Here is a 20178-nt window from a genome sequence, read left to right on the forward strand (position 1 = left end):
GGCTGCAGCAGACTGCTGACTACAACGTCGGTTGTGACCCGTTGCGTGTAACGCTGTTGCTAGCCTCTAGACCTTCGGACTGGACCCCTGGCTTTCTGAACTCTGCTTCCCTACCTGGACAACGCTCTTGGACACTGCTACTGGTTAGTTTGTCAAGCCTTTCTTCTGCCAGCTGGCCTCCGTTATCTGCCTGGCCTTGACTGATTTATTGTCCAGCTAACTGCCGGCTGCTTCGTTACTGCCCAGCCCCCAGCCCTTAAGCTGACAAAAGGGCCCTGTCCAGTGAGGGCATGCATAGATACACTGTTTACTTACTCTATGCATCAGATGCTTTTTTCATGCAAAATGCTCAAGGCAACTTACAATTTTAATTAAAAACAATTAAAATCTACAATTAAAATACAAAGTATGCAAATCCAAGGCCATAAAATACTAGGAAAAACAAGTCAGCTCATAATAAAACCCAGAAAAACAGACTAAAACCCATTAAAAATCTAACTGAAAATCAAACCACAAATATTTTCTAGAATGCCTTCAGTCACTAATAAAATTACAACAGTGAAGAAAACTGATAATATATACTGTATTGAGAATGCCCTACCTTGGTACATTCACAAGCTGCATTTCTCTAAAAGTGTGTAAAATCTGTGGCTCTCATCACCATATCTGAATCCAGCAACCATCCCATTATCCTACCTACTGGACAGAACCAGAGTACTTCTGATTAACTAATAGGATCAAAAATAGGTAGAAAACCAAAGGTCCATCTAATTTTATACCTTCCTGAACTACAAGGCCATCCAACCACCAGCCTCTACAAACAACCTGCAATGAGGCAAAACAAGAAAGGGTGAGCCAGTGATTCACCAAAGCACCATAGCAATCTGAAGAGGCGCAGAATTGCAACATTTTTCTCTTGGTATTTCATACATCCACTAGCAGTTGTTCTACATCCATACCATTACATAATACAAAATGGAAGGAGGAACCTTGCCAATTAGCAATAGCAACAGCATTGAGTACACTCCAGAAAAAGAACACACTCCATCAGAAGCAATTTTTATAAGTGCATGAAAGAGCAAGTTTTGTGGATAGGTGGGAAAAGGTTTTGTGATGCTCTTCACAGTTATGTCATCTAGTATGTACCAACAGGCACTCTTCATACACAGTTCCTATGCACATAACATTAACACATTAATTACATCAGCATTTCTTGTTAGGGAAAGAATTTCACAGCAAATCAAATCAATGGTTAAAATATTCATAACCTGTGATTAACCCAGAATGGAAGTCCTTGATGGGACTGTTATTTTCAGTTCCTGTACATGAATTTAGACATCTGGGAGAAAGAAAATCTGTTCAAAATAAAGAACACTCAGAATGCTAGCAAATAGCACAGAGTGGGTGTTTGAATTTTCCAGGGGTGGGGTAGGAACAAAGTAAATACTTAAAATAAACAAACAAACAAACTTAATTAGCATTTGAGAATAGGTCTAAAACACCTGGTAGATCTGGTGACTGTACAGTGGTGAGGCCTGGGTAGAACTAGCCTCTGAGAACCAGTATTTCAGGTCTACACCTCTGATGGATCTAAATTAGTAGAATTAGCAGACACGTAGAGGGGGAAAAGGATGGTCCCTGACCTTGCAACATTGAAGTATGGACTCAGTTAATTGAGTTAAAGCATCCATTACACATTCTATACATGAATGTTAACACCATGAGCAGGTTCAAATGCTGCAAGGAGCTGAAGAACCTTAGTCTTGTATTGCTGCTTGCAAGGCCTCAGCTCCTGTGCCAGGTAATTAAGTTAAATTTGGATATTACAAGTCAAAGATATTTCCAGAAGATATCTCAGATCTGAGGTACTGCAAGCAGAATTCATTAGACTGCTTGACCCAAATGAAACAGGTAACACCTAGATTAAGCTACATGAAAAGGGCAGAATCTACCTCAATCAACATGACTGTTTTTCAAGCAAATATTTAATGATTTGTGCAGTAACCTTGCATGTTGAAAGTAGCTTATCTGCTGGGGGCAGCCTAGTCCCAGGAAAAGCAAAGTGTGCAGAAGCTTGACCTTATGGGTATTTTTTTTTCATTCGTTCATTCAATTTTTAAACCATCTTCCTCAGTTAAGATCCTAGCAAGGTTTACCAAATACAGTTGAATCAATGCATTCAATGTTAAATAAATATTATTTAAAATAATATTCAGAGAATCACAGCACTACATCAGAAGGCAGTATCAGTGATCTAAAACATACTAGTCTCTTCCAAATTAATGAGGACGACAACCAAACCGCTGGGGGGGAGGGATTCTGCAGATGGGATACCATTGCCCTGCATCGCCACTCAGTGAGCGACAGCCTAGTGCAGGTGTTTACTGACTTCTATGGTGTGGTGGTGGTGATGCAGACTACTGTATTTTTGCATTGGTTTATGGAAATTGTCACCATTTATTTATATATCTAGACCCTGTTTAACTTGGCTTTATCTCTTTATCAGACCCAGGCTTTATCTCTTTATCACAGTGGGTTTCTGCATCTGTAAAATGTCCATTTATATGTTGGAAAGAACACACAAATATTCACTTCTGGGGTTTTCCCACTACTAGTGTGCTTGGCTTTGTACAAGATGGTGACATTCGCTGGTGAAGGGGTGGGGGAGTAATGAGTGAATAGCAATTAGTAGCAGTTTGTTGTATAGCATGTTCAACTCAATAAATATATGGGGCAACTTTGTGCCCATCTTTTCAACTGCTCAGTTCTGAGTTATTTGGGAAAGGGTAAGAGGAAGAAGCTAACAAGAATCATTATGTCATTGAATAAAATTCCAGATTCTCTAAGACAATATTGGCAAGATGTATGTTCTTTGTATTTCTCTGGTCCTCTCATTACAGGATATCTTAAGAAATCCATCTAATGACATTCTACATGTAGTTAACCTCTCTCTCTCTCTCATTTTTGTGTGCCTTATCTCAGCAACTTTCTTCTCAGAATGCCAATAACAATTTGCAAATTTTAATTCATTTAGCTAGGTAATTGTTCTATGATATTGGCAAATACTAATCAGAAGAGAAATAACAGCATACTGTGGAAAAAGTTTTCATGTCTGCATTCCAAAAGGAACTCAAAAACTGAGCTCGCATTGCACCCAGAAATAATTGAAGGTGCTAAAATCACCAGAAATGATGATTCAGGAGTCTGAAACTGTACTAGTTATGAGATTTTTGTTACACATTTTTAATGCCTTGATTTTGAAGCTCTCCTTATACATGCTTTATACAGCGTATGTTGGGGCCTGCCTAATGTTGCTGGACTACAACTCTCATCAGCCTAAGCAAACATGGCCAACGGTCAGGAATGATGGGAGTTGTAGTACAGCAACATTGGAAAGGCCAAAGGTTCCCCAGACCTGTTTATACAGCATTGTACTTTCTTATAATTTAAGAAATTATGCTGCCTTGGGTTCCTTCTGGGGAGAAGGGATGGAATATAAATTTAATAAATAAATAAAAGAATTTAAAAGTCAGTGAAACTTACAGTCTTCATTTAAAAAGAACTCATAAACAAGAGGGTTCACTTAAGCCTGTGTAACCCCTATGGATTATTAGTTTGGCCCAATGGTAGAGAAACCTCAAGAAGGGGGCTGTACCCGTGAGTTTTAATTTAGACAGAAAGAGAGCTGGAGAGGAAGAAACTGTTAAATCCCACGGAGCAAGAATTAGGCCCTTGTCACCTTGAATTTGGTAATGGGATTTTAATTTATGTGTGTAAGAGGAAATGGAACAGTAAATTCCTTTTAGCAGCTGTATGCATTTGCATTATGTATTTGTATCTATCCTGTATTTTATTTAGGGCTTTAAAGTTTTTGTCTGTGGGAACCACTGATCTTGCTACCTTGGGCTTCTCTGTAAGCAACTCCTGCACTGGTGCCTTGTTGGATGCGTGGAACTTTGGGAATTATTATTTTCTCAATATACATATTATATTTTGTTGGGGACATTGTTGTATTGTTGTTGTTATATTTGCTACCTGATTTAAACTTGCAAAATATTACAAAGTGTAATAGTGTTTGCATTATTCATTTATAAAGTAGCCTCATAGAACCCAAGATGACTTTCCCTGACACTAAATACAGTTGCTGAACACTAAAGTCAGGATCATTCAGACCATGGTATTTCCGATCTCTTATGTATGGATGTGAAAGTTGGACAGTGAAATAAGCGGATAAGAGAAAAATCAACTCATTTGAAATGTGGTGTTGGAGGAGAGCTTTGAGGATACCATGGACTGCGAAAAAGACAAATAACTGGGTGTAAGAACAAAGTAAACCAGAACTGTCACTAGAAGCTAAAATGATGAAACTGAGGTTATCATACTTTGGACACATAATGAGAAGACATGATTCATTAGAAAAGATAATAATGCTGGGAAAAACAGCAGGGAGTAGAAAAAGAGGAAGGCCAAACAAGAGATGGATTGATTTCATAAAGGAAGCCACAGACCTGAACTTACAAGATCTGAACAGGGTGGTTCATGACAGATGCTCTTGGAGGTCACTGATTCATAGGGTCGCCATAAGTCGTAGTCGACTTGGAGGCACATAACAACAACAAATACAGTTGGGATTAAAGTGTAGAGCTTTTTTTAAAAAAAAATGCATTGTGTGAATTCCAGGCAGAGATGAGCTTCTTGCTTTTACCACCACCAGAACCTTAATTGCTGAACAGTCCACAAATTATGTAGAAAAATGAAATAGTTGTTTTATCTTCATGTCATATTCCAGTCCAAACAGGAACTTTATGGGCCTTATTTCCAATCCTATCCACACACAGGATTGGGCTGCAAAACTGGACTAACTACAGTTTCCACAGTCTTCTTTCGAAGCTGTGATAAAAAGCCTGGAAGCCAAACCATCTCACTAAAGGATTCAACTTGCAATCATAAGCACTCTTTCACAAAGCATTCCTAAGCACTGCATTTCCTGTAAGGCAAGAAGGGATTTCACAGGAATAATTAGAAATGGAAAACAAACCTACCAGAATACCTAGTCCATCTTCTGCCCTTCTCAATTCCTGGCCAATAATGCTGGCACTCTAGTGGTAACTTTGTCTGCTTGAGTCACACAGATAAAGGACGTCTTTCTTGGAGCTAGCAAAATAGAAGCCAACCCTCTTGTTACAAACGGCCAGTCTTTCTTCATAGTCTCAATCTGTCCAAAATATGAAGAGAATATTGGATTCAGTATCATGTAGACAGCAGCAACGCTGAATGCCTGCTGCATTCATTCAAGGAAGGAGGAAGCTGCTATAGACTCCTGCAGGCCATTAAAGGAGAACCTCCTTGTAGCAAGTTAAGTCAATAGTTGCAGTAACACTTTACTTATTATGAGCTATTGCATTGATTAAAGCCAACCAAAAGGAAGTGATAGTCAGAGAACTCAGTGTAGGGTGGCCTGCAGTTCATGGCCTACCTGGAGAAACCACTTTTCTGAGTAGGAGTGCAGAGCCCATAGAAAAATGGGGTAGGGGGATGAGTTGAAATTTTGCAATAGTCTTATTGAACTCAGTTGTCAGTTCTCTTATTGAGAACTACAATAGACAGAAACTGAGGTTTCTCCTGTTTCATCTTCACTGGCACTAATTAATAGGTCTGTTCCATGGAAGATGAGGAAATGTGTCTGAAATATCACCCTTTGTGTGGACTTTTGAAAGAATGCATGAAAATATCACATTGAAATTGGATGCATTATATGCATTATTGAACACATTTTACCCCAAATTCATATTTTGCAATGCATTTTCCCCAAAAATATGCATTATATATGCATTTTAACCATAAAATACATAGGAATGTATCCAATAAAGTCAATGCAGTCATAGAATGACTTATGCTCATGCAATGGAACTTACCCTCCCTCTCTGTCCCCCAAGTGCCCCTCCATTTGCTCTAGGAATTCCCCCAATCCTTCAGAGCAGATGGGGGGGAGGAGAGAAGGGGAGAAGTTCTATTACATGATTGGAAATTACTGAACAAGCACAATGGCTTTGTTGGATACAACCTATAATTTTGTGTGCACTTTTTGCTCACCGAAACTGGATTACAAAACGTAGACAAGTGTGTAATCTGATTGGGAGTTGCACTCCGATCAGCAAGCAAGTTCTGGATCACTGGACTAAGTTAGTCCAGTGCAAAAAAGCAGACCAAAGAAATTCCACCTCCATCCTTATAGGGAATTGCTTTATTATTTGAAAAGTGGTGGGGGGAGGACCCAGACCAATAACCAGTGTCCCTCTAAAATGGATGGAGCTAGTTTTGTACATGAGATTGTTTCTCTTATACAGTATAGGCCTTTTACAGGGTCTAAGAAACCCTAGTGGTATTTGGATCATCATGAACACCACCAACGAAAACAACAATAGTGGAAAGATGAGGGAATGTGTCTGAAATATAACCTTTGAATCTTCTGTGCCTATTGGTACAGAATCCAGATGGATATCGCCAGAGGTTACTCCCATTAAAGTCTATGGACCAAAGATCACAGCATAATTGTTTTAAGATAATTAACATATTTCCCTGCTTGTCCAATAGAGGGCAATGGTAGACACATAATTCTGAAAATTCCATCAGCCTATGAGTGCAAATAAAACAATGGTGAATATGAGGTAGTTTTTGTTTTGCACAGCAGTTCAAAGGTGCTGCATTGCTGGGGCATGGTCACAACTGCCCCCTTCACATTGGCAGTGGAATTAAATTGCTGCCACTCTACTAGTTGTGCCACACAAGAGTATTATGTACTCTAATGATGTGAAACAAAGGTAAGGTGCTATGGAGTCTCTAATAGCCAACAGCCTAAGATTCTTGATGTAGGGTTATAGCTCAGTGGTAGAGCATCTGCTTTGTAACTTTTTCAGATACCACTCAAGGTCTGCTGAACCTTAGAGACATAAGTTCCTTTCTAATTCTCATAAAATCATAATCTATAAGTAAATTAAGGAGGTTCAAGTATTTTATTGCAATTAAAGTGGCTTTGTCGTGTGTAGCATGGGGTGATAATTTAGCTGTAATAGAAACCATTTTTTACATCATTGCAATTGTTGAGGCATAATGCATTTTAGGCATTTTTTCTCACTATTCAAACAAGTTTTTTGTGGAGCACAGTGTACATCTATATTATAGTAAAATATATATTTTAGTAATAGTGTACCATACATAGATTCTACTATAAAACATATTTTCCCACTGACAAGCCTCCCCTCTTCTGAGATGTTGTGTCTAAAGTTCCAAAGCCAAAGTAAAACATCACCTTAAGAGCTTGCCTGGTTCTCTTTTTCCTTCACCTTACGAAGAAACTAAGTGTGGTCAAATGAGTGGTTTATTGATGTGAGTGTAGGATAGTAGCCCTTGTTGCCTCCCCTCCCTCCTTGGGATACACCATCAAATATTACTACATCCATTCCAGCAAGTCTTCAACAACAATAACATCAATGTTTCATTACAAATATACACGATTAGCTTGCCCTTTTTCAATGCAAGGGAAAAGTGGAACAGAAGGCATTAAGAAAACAAAAGTTAAATCTTTGTCACTGCAATGTTCTAAGCTGCAATCAAACTGTACCCAATAGTGCTGTCATACAAAATAAATAACAGGCTAGAGGATGGGGGCTGACAGAATAAAATAAGATTTGAAAAATGGTCTATCACCACCATCACAAATTCCCAGGGTTCTTAAGATCAAAAAAGAATCTCCATATGCCTGAACATCTTTCCATGTCATTCTGCTTCAGTAGTTTGAGCAAAGTAATCAAAGTATTTATGCAATGAATTTAGCCATTTGTCCTGGTTGATATATGTTTTCATGAAATGATTGGCTCTAATATCCAAATATTATTCTTCATTTGTTACATCTTATGAATCATTTGACCAAAAAGTAAAAAAATACAACTTATGAAGGCTATGTTGGCATTTCTTAGTACAATTATTCAGTGTGTGTGCTTAGTCACTACCAGGCTTTCTACAGGGGACAGTAGATTCTTCTCAGATACTAGACCAAGAGTGGGGGCTGTAAGGATTCCTCGTGTTACATTTATGGCATGGAAGCCACTGTTGTACAGCTTTTCATGCACCATGTAGGTAACTTCAGAAGCCACAGCCCACATGGGAAGAGCTCAGTTTTGCCCCAGGCCAGTTTTGACCATCCTGTAAACTGGAGTGCATGATTTGGGGAACAACTGTATCATGGATTCTTCTATGTGGTCTGGCGGTGTGTGTCTCAGTTCTCTCAAACACCCTGGGAAGAAGCTATACTACAATGGCTTCCAAATGTAACAAAAAAAGGAAGAAATCCAGACAGAGAAATATTGGAATGAAGGTAGAGACAGGAAAATTCAAAGATGCTTCAAATATTCTCTTGTCACCAGTAATATATATTTCTATATGAACCTCCTATTTAAAATTACCTGGCTGTCACAGCTGAGGTGAAAAAAACACAGTGATTTGATAAATTTCCCATTAAACCCTATCAAATGGAAAACACAAAAGAACTAATATTTCAGGTAAGGATTGCCATCTTTTGATTTGTTGTGGAGCCAGACCTTAATAGTCAAGAGTCAGGCAGTGTCCAACTGATACAAGATGATTAAAAAGACTGTTTCTAATCTATCCTTTAAGCAAGACTAGGTTCAATGTCTCAGTCAGAGCTGAAGGTCTATTGCCTCAAGTCAGAGATCTGAACAAAATGGCTGTCAGTCTGCAATCTTCCACAAAACTGCAACCTATATCTGACAAAAATAAAACTGTAGCATGAGTTCACTGAAAGTGAATAGTATTTGATTAGAATTACAACTTATCAGAGATTCCAACTACAGTAGGGCCCCACTAATACGGCGGGTTAGGGACCAGGCCCCCGCCGTAAAGCGGAAATCGCCGTAAAGCAGGGCCCCATAGACTATAATGGGCCACGTCACGCGAAAATGACGTCAAAATGGCATGCAATGGAAAAAACCTGCCGTATTAGCAGAACAAGAGCTGTAAGAGCGGAGCCTTTCCCTAACTGAAAACTGCCGCATGAACGAAGCGCCGTAAAGCGGAACGCCATAAAGCGGGGCCCTACTGTACATAAAAAGCAAGATGAAGAACACTTCATAAAATGGAATGTGGGAATCCAAGCTGAGTGTGAATTATATGAGATGAGAACCTATGTGTACAGAACAGGACATCCATCTAGTCACACACAAGGACAATGAGTACATTCAAACTAGGGACCCCAAATTCTTTGTGGTATTTAATGCTAGTCCTACCCAGAGATGACCCATTGAAGTTAATAGACATGACTAATTTAACTTCATTTCCATGAGTCTATTCTGAGTAGGACTTAGCTGAATACAACCCTTCGTGTGAGCCCGTTTGAATGTCATGCTTCAAGCTTGAAATGTGCACATTACAAAAGGAGTTTAAAAAGCAGTCTAAATTTTGGAGTAAAGGGGATAAGCCTAGAGGATTTCGGGTACAATATATTCCAAGTTCTGGTAACTAACTTCCAAATCCAGGACTTTACTCTTTCCTCAAAGGGATGGGTCTTGATGCTCCTGACAACACTGAGATTCAGGTAACACTGTCACTACAGCTTTTCTAAAGTTACAAAAACAAGAAAAAGTTCACCTTAAGAGCTGGCCTGGTTCACTTTTTCTTCACATTAGAAGGCAACTGAGCTAATGATGTGGTCTAATGAGTGGTTTATGCCTTCTGACAAGCCAAATGAGGTTTGTCAGCATAGGCTCTAGGCAGCATGGAAATGCTGCAATTTTACATCTCATTGATTACCAGAATGAGGATTGCAAAAACATTCATACAGCATCAGATATCTTCTTCACAGGCCACAGAAATTCAAGCCTCTGTACAGAGGAAATAAAATAAAGCAACTGTGTAGGGCATTGTTTTCTGTGTGTATATTGTGGCCAACTGACCTTTCTATAAGCTAATAAAAAAACAAAGTAACAAATGACAGCGCTTGTAACTCCATGGATGGTTCTGGACTGGTTTATATGAAAAAGGGCAGTTCATGCACCCAGGTACCAATGATATGCTTGCTTTTCACAAAGAGCATTTATTGCACAGCCACAGACAATGTCCACTGCACAATAAATAATGACACATAGAAGACAAGCAAAATTAAAGGGTGTGTGTGTGGTAACTGCTCTGTTAATACTATTTATATACTACGAATGCCAGGTTAGTCTTATAAGAAGAAATAAATGTTCAGTGGCACTAGCTTTTTAGAAACATTTTATTACAAAATAGCAAATTGCTTTCCAGGTGACAATCTACCTCATCAGCTGCTGAGTTATTCTTCATTTGTAACATCTTATGAATCATTTGACCAAAAAGTTTTTAAAAAGCATGTTTAAAGCTGACCAAGAGGAAACATTCTAAAGCAGGGATGGGCAGAGGATAGACTGAGATCAACTGGTAGATCTCTGGGTGATTTGAAGTAGATCAGCAACAATTTCCCAACTTTTTACTAACAGCAAGAACAAAATGACCTTTTCCACTTAAATTAAGCTGCTGAAATGAATAAAAAGGCTTCCCAGGAGTTGATTTTTGTGTGAAACGACTGAGATCAGTTCAGTTTTTGTACTGAAAATGAAGTCATAGGCTCAGAATGTTTCAGGCAGCCTGTTATTTAATTCTAACTCTATGTCTTTTGCACCTGGCTCTGGCTGGTAAATCTTGGGGTTTTAATAAAAAGCTAAGTATATCTGACAAGCCTGAAGTCTACCCACATCCATTCTAAAGTATGCCTCTGAATATAACACAAGTGGGAGACTGCTACTGCAGTATTTTATATTGTTATTTGTTTCCTTTATTAGAAAAACTGTTTAGTTAACTAAGGCTACAATCCAATACACACTTACCTGGAAACAGGTCCCATTGAACCCTCTTTCTGCTGGGTAGACATGTAATCCTATACCCACTTGCTTGGGAGCACAGCTGGTCCTAGGGTAATTAGCATCCTGGATGAGGAGTGCCTTTGGCACCCCCACTGTCCGCTTTACAGGACGATCCTGTGGGCTTATATGGCCTGGTGCAGGTGTTGCTTGTAGCAATATGTATTAATCTTAACCTACAGGCAGCAGTAGCAGGGGGTGGAGCTGGAAGGAGGAACAGGAAGTGAGGCAGAGGAGACTAGAAGTGAGATTCGGAGCCACGAGAGAGAACTGCAGGCCCTGGAAATACATTTATTTTGTTTCAAGTCCACTTAAATAAAGGACACTGTTTATCTCAAGTTGGGAGTTGCTCCTTTAATTATAAAAACGAGGTCACATGAAACATGGTGGCAGCAGAAAGTTTGTGAGGAAGCCCAGTAAGAGAAAAAGTGACCAAGAACTCAGAGCTGATTAAGGAGACCGTGAGAAGCATGGAGGAATTGAGGCCTCCAGGACACCTGGGTTTTTACACAAAGAACCTGGAACAGACATGGAAGCAGTAGAAGCAAGAGGTCAGTTTGTATACAGGGCTAGCCTTAGCTGATAAAGAAGAAAAAGTAAAGGTAAAACTGTTTTACTACTTAGTTTTACTACTTAGTGGGGGATAGGGCTGTGAAGTCAGTGAAACACGGGACGGTGTAAAAGCCGGAACGGAACAGGCCGGAACGGGCCCTTTATAAAAGAAATTGATGCCAAAAACACTGGGATGTGTTAGAGACACTTGAGAACAACATTTAGGAACAAAACCATTCCGATAGCATTTTTGATTAACCCTTTAACAACCAAAATGCCCTCCGGAACGGAATGAAACAGCCTGGAATTGCGACTTCCCAGCAAGCCAGTCCTCCCAAATTCACCAGTCCCACATGACTACATGGGATGCATGCAATAAGACACAAAACTTCCACGAAAACCATGTTCCAATACCCGTTCCTGGCTATAATACGCTTTTACATAAAACAGCCCGGAACGGCAACTTCTCAGCGAGCCAGACCTCTCAAATTCACCAGTCCCACATGATACATGGGATTCATGCAATAAGACACAAAACTTCCACGAAAACCACATTCCGATACCCGTTCTGGACTATAATATGCTTTTACGTAAAACAGCCCGGAACCGCAACTTCCCAATGAGCCAGACCCACCAAATTCACCAGTCCCACATGACTCCATGGGATGCATGCAATAAGACACAAAACTTCCACATAAGCCACGTTCCATGCAATAATACATTTTTCTGAACAGAGCCCAGAACATCTGAACCAGCCAAGTCAATCAAATGCACCAGTCATGCATAACTATATGAGTCAATGCTCTGGGCCACAAGCTTTCACAGCAACCACTTTCACTTGCGTACACACAAGCAAAGGTTTGTGGTATGCGCTCCAATTGTTTTCAATGGTATATAGCCAAATATAACTTCAGTTAATTTAACAACAGAGACAAATTTCATTTGATGTCAAATTTAAATTGGTACTTCTGAAAGTTAAGGGCACACTTCTGTATTTTTGTGAATACTTTGATTCTCTTATGTTACTGTAATATATATTAAAGATGACCTTTCATTCCAACGAGCAGTAGTGTTTATTTATAAATTATACAGTCATCTACACAAAACATCCTGAATGAAATGTTGATAGTATGCAAATTTAACTGCGAAACAAATTGCTCCAATAAATATTATTACTTAGTTGGCAGCTCTAGTAATGATTAATGAGGTATGTGTGTGAAAACAATATAGTACATTGTTGTTTTTCTGTTTTTATAGTAAGCTATACTAGTATTGAATGCAACTACAGATAGCTTTTGGTGCTAGAGAATAGCTGCAGTTTACTCTTCTTCCCACTAGGGGCACTATAAGATCTGCTGGCCTCTGCAGAGACAGGATGATCCCTTCTTTTTCAGACCAAAAAGGCAGCAGCCCAGGTATGCTATATTTATACTGTGGAGGTGGCTCAGTGGCAGCAAGTAGTGTCTTCTCTCATTACCTACAGCAGAAAAGCCATGAGTAAAAGCCAGCCGATTTGCCCCTCCAATCTCTCTTTCTCTCTCTCTCCCCAATTCACCAGCCATTCGCAACCTGGTAGCAGCACCAATAGTGCTGCTTAGTGGACCTACAAACAGCAAGAAAGGGTATTGCTGATCACCCCAGAGGTTCCTGGGTCATCCTGTGTTATCTCCCATTTCCCAACACAAGGAGAGGCAGCAACATGTGTGGTTGGAGAATTTGGTAGGTCTGGCTTATTGGGAAGTCGCCGTTCTTGGCTGTTTTACGTAAAAGTGTATTATAGCCTGGAACGGGTATCGGAACGTGGTTTTCGTGGACGTTTTGTGTCTTATTGCATGAATCCCATGTAGTCATGTGGGACTGGTGAAATTGGGAGGACTGGCTCGCTGGGAAGTCGCTGTTCCGGGCTGTTTTACGTAAAGCATATTATAGCCCGGAATGGGTATTGGAACGTGGTTTTCGTGGAAGTTTTGTTTCTTATTGCATCCCATGTAGTCATGTGGGACGTGAATTTCAGAGGTCTGGTGTGACGCCCTTCCCTGGCTCTCCCTGTCAGGTTCCTACCTGCTCGTGGTTACTGCCTGTCTCTAGGCACCACCAGGGACTCCACCAGTCCGGACTGTCCTTTTTTATGGTTTCTCTCCCCGCTCTAGCACAGATCTCAACAGATCCCCCTGCTAGGCAGCACCACCAGTCACGTCCTATAACCAGTAGTCCCAGAGACTCGGCCTGAGTCTCCCTCAATTAGGTTACCTCTGTGACTGCATGCTTAAGCTGTCCCAATCCCTTTGATTTACTCAGAATGCTTGTGGTGTTATTCTACCTTTCCCCACTGCCACCATTTGTTATCCTTCAGCCTTGGTATTTACCTTACCCTCCCTTCTGGTCTGTGAAACCCCAGCCAAGGATCAGGCCTTTGGTAAACCAAAAGTATTTATTGAATAACAAAGATAACACAGAGACCTGGCTGGACGAGGCCTCAGCTCCCATCCTTAAGCCCATGTGTCCGCCGGGTTTCTATTATTTATTTATTTATTTAATTAATTAATTAAGCTTATATACCGCCCGACTAGCAACAGCTCTCTGGGCGGTGAACATTAAAAATACAATAAAAATAACACAAAACTGTACACAAAACTGTACAGTCTAAAATCAAAATATAATAATTTAGAATTAACAGAAATTAATTATTATGCACAGCAACCGAGGGTAGGTAAGCGGGCAGGGGGAGTGGCAGTCATCTACCGGGAGTCTTTGATTTTCACCAGGCCTCCGCTCCCAAGGACCAAGGTTGTTGATTGCATGTACTGGAGGTTGGGCCCGAAGGGCAGTTTGGGGATCTTGCTCATGTACCGCCCGCCCCGCTGCACGGCAGATTCCCTGTCCGAGGTGCTCGAGGTGGTCTCGGATGTACGAGCGTTGACCCCAGAGCTTTTAGTACTGGGGGATTTCAACGTGCATGCTGAGACCACCCTCAGTGGAGCCCCTCAGGATTTCCTGGAAACCATGGCTTCCTGGGAACTGCACCTTAATAATACTGAGCCCACCCATGTAGCCGGTCATGCTCTCGACCTTGTATTTGTCCTGGGAGCGGTAGGAAGTGTTCTGAAGTTGGAGGCTATTTCTTTTACCCCCGTGTCATGGTCAGATCACTATCTGGTGAATTTTGACATCTCGATGCCACACTCCCTCCGCAGGGGTAAAGGACCTATTAGAATGGTCCGCCCTAGGCGCCTGATGGATCCAGAGGGATTCCTGACTGCACTGGGGGAATTGGAACCTGCTGAAGGTCGCCTGGTCGAAACCCTGGTGATGGAGTGGAATGAGGGAATCACCAGGGCATTAGACCGGGTGGCTCCGAAACGTCCTCTCCCCCTGAATAGGACTCAGACGGCTCCGTGGTATACACCCCAGTTGCGTAGTCTGAGGCAGGAGGTGAGACGACTAGAGCGCCAGTGGCGAAAATCCCGTTCTGAAGATGCTCGGACACAGGTTAGAGCAGCAATAGCTGCCTACCAGGTGGCAGTGAGGGCAACAAAGAAGGGTTTCTTTGCTGCCTCTATTGCATCCGCAGAGTGCTCTTCCAGGAAGCTGTTCCAAGTGGTCCGAAGCCTGGTCGGTCCAGTGCTCAGGAACCCTTGGAACATTCTAAGGCTTCCTGTGACAAATTGGCAAAGCACTTTGCTGATAAAGTCGAGCACCTGAAGAACTCGATTCCGTACACTGTGTATGCAGTGGGGGATCCAGAGTTGACCAATTGCAGTCCGGTTCTGTGGGATCGGTTCCAGCCTCTCCCTTCTGAGGATGTGGACAAGGTGCTTTCAACGGTAAAGCCTACCACCTGTCTGATTGATCCTTGCCCGTCATGGTTTCTTATGAAATGTAGGGAGAAGGGATCAGGGCGGTGGTAAATGCATCCTTGAAGGAGGGTGTTTTGCCACCAGCCCTCAAGGAGGCAATTATAAAACCTATTTTGAAAAAGGTCTCCTTGGATCCCAAAGTCTTGAACAACTTTCGCCCCGTTTCAAATCTGCAATTTTTGGGGAAGATCATTGAGTGAGTGGTGGCTGGCCAGTTGGCAGCACACTTGGATGAAACGGATTATTTGGATCCATACCAATCGGGTTTCAGGACTGGACATAGTACTGAAACAGCCTTGGTCGCTCTGGTGGATGATATGAGGAGGGCATTAGACGGGGGAGAATCCACCTTTCTTGTCCTCCTGGATCTCTCGGCGGCTTTTGATACCGTCGACCACGGTATCTTGTTGGATCGCCTGGAAGGATTGGGAATAGGAGGCACTGTTTTGCAGTGGTTCCGTTCCTTTCTCTCTGACAGGCATCAACAGGTAGCACTGGGAGATGAGGTTTCAGACCCTTGGCCCCTCACATGCGGAGTGCCACAGGGTTCTATCCTCTCTCCCATGCTATTTAACATCTATGTAAAGCCGCTGGGAGCTATCATCAGGAGTTTTGGGCTGCAATGTCGTCAATATGCAGATGACATGCAGCTCTATCTCTCCTTTAAATCTTCACCAGAGATGGCTGTGGAGACCTTGTCCAAGTGCCTGGAATCCGTGAGTGGATGGATGGGAAGGAACAGACTGAAGCTCAATCCTGATAAGACCGAGGTGCTACTTGTGGGTGACAGGGAGAGGTTGGGTGCTGTTGACCTACAGTTTAATGGGGTGAGTTTACCCCTGAAAGATCAGGTCCGCAGCCTCGGGGTGGTCTTGATTCCAAGCTGTCCATGGAGGCTCAGATTTCGGCAGTGAGCCGGGCAGCTTGGTACCAATTACATCTCATACGGAGGCTGCAACCCTACCTCCCTATTCATCAGCTCCCACTGGTGGTACACGCCCTGGTCACCTCTCGATTAGACTACTGCAATGCGCTCTACGTGGGGTTACCCTTGAAAGTGGTCTGGAAACTACAACTGGTGCAGAATGCGGCGGCTCGGTTGCTTACAAACAGCCGCCGCCGTGATCACATCACGCCAGTATTATTTCACCTACATTGGCTGCCAGTTGTTTTCCGGGCCCAATTCAAGGTGTTGGTATTAACCTTTAAATCCCTATACGGTCTCGGCCCAGTTTATCTGAAGGACCGCCTCCAGTACCACAAATTAAGCCGCCCAACTAGATCAGCCACACAGGGCCTTCTCTCAGTCCCACCAACGAAAACAGCTAGGTTGGTAGGGACTAGAGAGAGGGCATTTTCAGTGGCGGCCCCCACTCTCTGGAACTCCCTCCCATTCGATCTTCGCCATGCCCCTTCCCTGGATATATTTCGCCGGGCATTAAAAACTTGGCTGTTTGGACAGGCCTTCAGGAATTCCGGGGAAGGCTAACTTTTTTGGGATATTTTATTATCTATTGATCGCCCTAACTGATTTCATGCTGCTGTGATTAATGATCGTACTGATTTTATTGTATTTTATCTGTATTGTATTGTAATTTACTGAATTTTAGTTTGTACGTCGCCTAGAGTGGCTTCGGCCAGATAGGCGACACAAAAATTAAATTTATTATTTATTATTATTTCTTTAAAAGGCACTTAAGCATATGGTTACATCTATTCCTGAGGTACTGGTCTTAGTATTAATCCGAACACCCTGTCCTCTCAAAACCCACCAAAACAACCCTCTCAAGTCCACCAGCGTCCACACACGTCCACACCACATCCACCCAGATTTACCTGACATTCTTTCTTTTATACTGTCAGCCATTTTAAACATCCAGCCAATCATCCAGAATTCTACTGCCCATTCACTCCCCCTTCCTCTTTCATTCTACTTACCATGTATCTCCTATACAACCAACACTTACCCTATTTACACTAATATAGGAACATCACATTTCCCCCCCCCCTTAAAACAACGGCAGAGTATTATTCCTGTTCCAGGATTTATACGTCGCGTTAACAATATAACAAGTCTCTATGGGGAAAATGTCTTTCTTTATTCCTCCGTCTGGTGACGTCACTGCAGTCCCAGCCACTTGCCTGGAAAGTCCATCGGCCAGTACATTGTCCTTGCCTTTTATGAACTGGAAGTCCACTTGATAGTCCTGTAGGGCCCAGGACCACCTCTGCAGCATAGTGTTATGGTTTTTCATAGTCTGCAACCATAACAAGGCCCGATGATCCGTTGTTACCATGAATCTTCGTCCCCACACGTATGGGCGCAACCTGTTCAGTCCCCACACGACCGCTAGGCACTCCTTTTGGACCGACGAATAGTTTTTCTCCCTCGGCGTCAGCTTGCGACTCAGATACGCCACTGGATGTCTGGTGCCTTCTCTCTCCTGCAGCAAGACGACTCCCAGCGCGAGGTCTGACGCATCTGTAGCCACGATGAATGGTTGCTCATAGTCTGGTGCTATTAATATGGGTCCTTGGCACAAGGCTTGCTTCAGCAGATCAAAAGCCTTCTGACATTCATCCGTCCATACCACACGCTCAGAACACTTCTTCTTTGTTAATTCATGTAAGGGGATAGGCCACGATTGCACTGCCTCTACCTTGCTCCATAAGGGGGTGACTTTCCCACTTCCCACCTTATGTCCTACACAGATTACTTCACTCACAACTTTCCCATTCACACAGCACGGTACAGATCTGACTGGGGCATGCTCTCCAGTATCAATAGAATGTCTGGCTATACTGGTTCGGCCAGTTTTATTGCCAAAGAGATTCCCATAGTTTTTCAACACTCTCAGAATCTCTTCTGACCATTCCAATTGATCTACCCCTCTTTTGTCTTTGCTTTCCTGTACCAAATCCGGAAGTTCAGGCCCACTTCCCTCAGGGAATAAGGTAACTTGTAACACCTGTGCATCCCTGGTATGGTAAGGCTTTAACATATTTACATGAACCACTTTGCTTTTGTTTAATTGGTCTGTGGTGATTACATACGTCACTGTGTCAAGCCTTTCTCTGCTGGTATATGGTCCTTCCCAGTTAGCCTGTAATTTGTCATGTTTCCTGGGTATGAACGCCATAACCATATCTCCCACATCATACACACGTTCCCTGGCTGTTCTGTCATACCAGTAACGTTGCTTCTCCTGTGCTTGACTCAAATTCTTTTTCACCACCTCCATCATTGATGTTAATTTATTGCGGAATTCCAATACAAAATCTACTACAGATGTTTTGTACTCTCCCAGGGTTCCTTCCCATGAATTTTTTAATAGTTCCAAAGGTCCCCTCACTTTTCTAGTGAACATGAGTTCAAAGGGTGACAAGCCTGTTGATTCTTGAGGGACTTCTCTGTATGCAAATAAGAAGCATCCCAAACGTTCATCCCAGTCTTGTGGGTGATCTTGTACATAGCTTCTTATCATGCCCTTCAAAACGCCATTGAATCTCTCTGTTAGCCCATTAGTGGTGGGATGGTAAGTAGTGGTCTTTAGATGTTTTAGACCACAACATTTCCACATACATTGCATCACTTCTCCCATGAATACACTGCCTTGATCCGTCAGCACGTACCTGGTGGCAAAATCCACCACCACCACTAGATATTTCTTGCCATGCCTTGTGGGTTTGGAAAAAGGGCCCACCAAATCTATTCCCACTCTATAAAAGGGTTGTCCAATTATAGGGAGGGGCTTTAAGGGTGCCTTAGTCTTTACTCCACTTTTTCCCACCTTTTGGCATATACCACAAGATAGACAATGTTGTTTTATATCTTTGGAGATGTTTGGCCAATAATAGTGTGCAGCCAATCTCCTCTTGGTCTTTTTTATTCCCAGATGTCCTGCACTTGGGACATCGTGGGCTACCTCTAGCAATCTGGTTCTGTATTTGCTAGGTACTATCAATTGCTTCACTGGTTCACATTCATCCTTTCTCTCAGCAGGCATCCACAGTCAATATAAAATCCCATTCTCACACACAACTTGATTCCTCAGTTTGTCAGTGAAAGGAATCTGTTGGGTCAGGGCTTGCTCCTTTATTTGATTCAAACTGGTATCCTTATTCAGTTCTTCTCTGAAATGCTCTGTCTCTTCCCCAGAGAACAGCTGATACAGTTTGTCTCCTTCAGCAGGCCTGCTAGTGGTTGTTATGGCGACCTGAGGCTCGCTAACAGTTTCCACCCTGTTTGCTTCAGCCCCCCTTAACATGGCTTCTTTTTCTCTGCCAAGTTGCTGTCTGGTCAGCACATATATTTTCCCTTGGGCTCCCATAACATCTCTTCCCAGTATTACTGGTTCTTGTTCCTGGGCATTAATGCCTACTTTATATCGGCCCTCTCGGCCTCTCTACGCCATTTTCACTAGGGCCACAGGCAAGCTTTCTGGTTGACCCCTCACTCCTTGGATATTCACCGTTTCCTGAGGTAATATTTCTTCAGATTTTATTAAATCTGGCCTCAGTAACGTCTGAGCGGCACCAGTGTCAAGCAATGCCCAATAATTTGCCCCTTGTACACTCACTTTCTCTCTCAGACTTGAATCAAGGTATGTTACTTCTGTCCAGTTTATCTGGCAAAACTGAACCTTTTTTGCTGTTTCTAAAGCCTTGGGCTCTGTTTTCACTGCCCTTGTCTGAGCAGGATTACTAATGGGGTTGGCAACCTCACATTGAAAACGTAGGTGCCCCAGTCTACCACATTTGTAGCATAATTTCTCCTCACTTTTAGGGTACACAGATCCACTCTGGGGTGTCCTGTGCCC

At 42.3% G+C, this 20178-nt stretch overlaps 1 protein-coding gene across 11 annotated transcripts in view; it reads right to left on the reverse strand.

Moving 5' to 3' along the window:
- LRRC4C (leucine rich repeat containing 4C) overlaps nucleotides 1-20178 on the reverse strand; it is a 637988-nt gene that overhangs the window by 159607 nt on the left and 458203 nt on the right. For 10 of the 11 annotated variants that reach the window (XM_061613155.1, XM_061613154.1, XM_061613153.1 and 7 more), the window contains one exon: nucleotides 5043-5215. The gene's annotated coding sequence lies outside the window, so the exon portion shown is untranslated. Of the gene's footprint in view, nucleotides 1-5042; nucleotides 5216-10916; nucleotides 11005-20178 lie in introns of those variants that run through there. The other variant, XM_061613158.1, reaches the window with a different exon arrangement.

This window comes from Rhineura floridana, chromosome 2 (assembly GCF_030035675.1).
Source record: "Rhineura floridana isolate rRhiFlo1 chromosome 2, rRhiFlo1.hap2, whole genome shotgun sequence".
Taxonomy (NCBI): Eukaryota; Metazoa; Chordata; class Lepidosauria; order Squamata; family Rhineuridae; genus Rhineura; species Rhineura floridana.